Source organism: Suricata suricatta, chromosome 6 (assembly GCF_006229205.1).
Source record: "Suricata suricatta isolate VVHF042 chromosome 6, meerkat_22Aug2017_6uvM2_HiC, whole genome shotgun sequence".
Classification (NCBI taxonomy): domain Eukaryota; kingdom Metazoa; phylum Chordata; class Mammalia; order Carnivora; family Herpestidae; genus Suricata; species Suricata suricatta.
In genome coordinates, this window is record NC_043705.1 from 132,445,356 (window position 1) to 132,449,020 (window position 3,665).

A 3,665-nucleotide genomic window follows, 5' to 3' on the forward strand; every position below is an offset into this window, starting at 1 on the left:
AGCACTGGGTGTTGTATGGAAAACAATTTGACAATAAAATATTATGGGAAAAAAAATAAAACATGGAAAAAATATCTAAAAAATAAACTTTAAAGAAAACCCACAATTTTGTACTTTATAGCAATTAGCTTATTTTATGCTTAAAAATTACTCTAATAGTTTAATTTGACAAGATATATTTGATTACAAAGAAAAATATATAGGCAAAATTTGATTGAAATATAACACAGAAATAATTTGTTTAAAAAAAGGCTCATTGTTCAATACTCAAATTGTCAAACTGTTGGATATAAAGCAGCAGAGTTTGGAGAAATATGCCCTTCAGTTCTTCTGAGTGTAGAAAATACTGGCCAATCTGATTTCTTTCATTACATATTTTTCTTCTTCAAATAGAGATTTAATAAATTTGGAGTTAGATATTTTGTCAACATATTACTGAATTTTGCATCTTAATGACTTGTATAATATTTAATAGCAGAGGATTGCTTTTGGAATGGGTAAAATACATGAGGCTAAACAAACTTTGAAAAAGATCTGGGGCTAAACTAACTCAAATATTCTGAGTAATTCAGACTGACACAAAACATTCCTTTTTTTTTTTTTTTTAACAATTGAAAGAACTGACCCCTATGATAAGAGCTGAAGAACAGTCGCTATTATTATGGCTCTCAAGAAACGACTTCCTTGACTTTGAAGGGAACTTACTTTATTAAAATTTTTGATGCACTTCACAGAACATAATTCATCTTAATATTCTCTCCTTGGTTTGAGAAACTCTTGTAGAAATTTAAAGAATTCCTACCTCTATCAAAAGAAGTTAAAAGTTACAGTGTAATTTTCCATTTTATTTAATACTTGTGCCAGTTAAAAGTAGAGCAGAATGAGCTTCGTAGAAGCAAAATGTGACACATATCATATACCAGACATATGCCAGTGTGCCTCTGCTATATTTTATAATATCCTTTATTTTATATAGTCTATCACTAGTCTATCAATTAGATCCTGTATCTTTGAAAATCTTGTGTTGATGTTTTATTATGCACATTGATTTCATCCCGAGAGGTCTGCCTCTCACAAATATCTGAAGCCATAATTATATAGATTTGAGAAATTTGTATCATTTTCAATAATAATTTTCCATCTTCCATTAATTTATAGTATGCATTTATTTCCTTTATTAGTTTACTTTTAGCTTTGTCATGATTATAATTAGCTGCGTATTAAAGTGTGCTATACTTTGGCAGGTTGGACCAATGCTGACAGACTCGGTAAAATCAAATTGCTACAAATTGTATAGGTGTGCAAAATACCTTATTGATTTTTAATTTGGGAAGTCACATTGTTTATTGTTTGACATTTTTAAAAGCATTATTTCCAATTAGCACTGCTATGATAAAGTTGCCTGCATTGTGAAGCAATTTTAGTGTTATCTTAAAAAACAGGCAAAGGATCTTGCCATTTAGTCAAAGGAAATAGAAAACAAATAAAATTAGGTTAGAAACTTTAAGAAGTTATATATAAAACCCTAAGGCTATAACCATAACATTTATTTATATTCCTAAAAATGCTTCAATATTAATAGTATTAAAATTCCACTAAAATAAATATCATGCTGATTTCTTATACAGAAATAAAACATCTAAGTTATTTAATTTACCTTGAGAGATAAGTGACTCATTTCCACACAGTATTTGGTAACAAAACTTCTACCAAAAATGAGAACTTGTCATTTATCACCAGTCACTTATTCATCCGATCAAAATATACTTCCATATTCTGGGCTATTGTTGTTGGTCCCTCCAGATCCACACCCCAGTTTATAAACTCAGCTCCCTGGCTCATGAAGCTGACCTCTATGGACTACACCCTCTCTCTGCTTCCCTTGGGTTCCCTGGCACAGAGACCAGGGAGAAAGTAGAATGAGATCAGAGTGCTTCTACCCAGCAATGCTTGAGGTTGCCATTCTGTCCTTGACTGTGTACCCATCAAAGAGGGCTTCCTGGTGTGATTTTCTCTACACTGTTCCTTTGGGCCTAAGAGAAGTGGCAGCATATTTATTGCACAACTAAGGTTCTTTGGAAAAAAGTCTTTGTAAATACATTCTGCTTGGATACTCCCAGCGTTGGGTGCCCCATCTGTTTTCTGCTGGGGCCAAATGAAAACTCTTGTCTGCTAGGCAACTGGTGTGGTTCTTGCTAATTTCAAGACAGTTCTCTTTTATTTGTTTATTTATGTATTCATTATGCATTCATTATTTATCCATCCATTTACTCATTTACTTTAAATTTTAAGTGGAATGGAACCCTCTCAATTTCTTTTATTGCATGTTTAAGTAAAATTAGCTCTAAAAAGTCTCAGCTTCTGCCCTCTTCCCACACCAATTATTCCAAAGGTTCAAAATCCCAATTTGTAAAAGCAGAATCACGATAAGATTCAAGGAGTTGTAAATTTAAAATGTGAGAAAATATTTTGTGATCATATTCTCCTTTTCATGTGAGAACAGACTTGTTTTTTGTTTTTTTTTTTTAAATTTTTAAAATTTATTTTTGAGAGACAGAGAGAGACAGTGCGAGCAGGGGAGGGTCAGAGAGAGAGGGAGATACAGAACCCGAAGCAGGCTCCAGGCTCTGAGCTAGCTGTCAGCACAGAGCTCAATGCGAGGCTCAAACCCACGAACCGTGAGATCATGACCTGAGCTGAAGCCAGAAGCCAGACGCTTAACCGACTGAGCCACCCAGGGGCCCCAACAGGCTTGTCTTTTGTGTACAAACTCAGTAATAAAATGAAGAGTATATTTTCTCATTAAAAATTGTTCAGATGTTTTTGACTAGCAGTGTATTCTTGAAATTTACTCATTATAATGATAATTTTCTACGAATCCAAGAATGCAATTCACCAATGGGGATCCGATTATTAAAAAGAGATTTTTATCTTTAGGTGTGTGGTTTATAATTATAGTAATACAAAAAAAAGTCATTCTTCAAGAGTAGTAGACAAAACCATAGTTTCATCTCATTTTTGATAAAAGGCAAAAGAATACTTTGTGGCTTAATAAACATTAAAAGCATTAAAACATTAAATGACTTTAAAATATTTAAACTTTAGGTATAAAAATTCATACTTTTGTTATTTTCAAAAATATTCCTTATTCATTCAGTTAAAAAATAAGTTTAGAGATAGCACAGTGATTGTAATACTTGAAATGGACTCCTACAACACATGATAGATCACAATATTTTCTGAAGGTTGGATTGGAACTCAGGAATATAAAATATTAAAGCAACATGATATAAAATATTGTAAATACAGAAGATTAGGACAATAGAAATATGAAATACTTTACAAGCCTGAAGTGTTATTTTTATATTTTTTCCTCTTTGCCATAGCTTGAACTAGTGTCATCCAGACTTTCATATTGCAGATTGATTTTAAATCCATTCACAACATAGGAGATGTTTTACTTTCTTCTTTGAAATGGTTGTGCCATTTGATTGTAATTTTGTCTCAAAATGGTATCTTATAAGATGTTTATCTTCCCTAAAGGAATTCTTAGTGGGACTCCCTTTGCACTAAATGTTGCCTTTATTATTCAAGGGCTCTTTATAGTTTTTGTCTTTCTGAATAGAATTGTCAAAATATACAAAACTAATCAGTCTATCAAATTC

General features: G+C 32.0%; 1 pseudogene; it reads left to right on the top strand.

The window, feature by feature from the left end:
• The window catches only part of LOC115293558, a 134,482-nt pseudogene that overhangs the window by 96,937 nt on the left and 33,880 nt on the right, over positions 1-3,665 (top strand).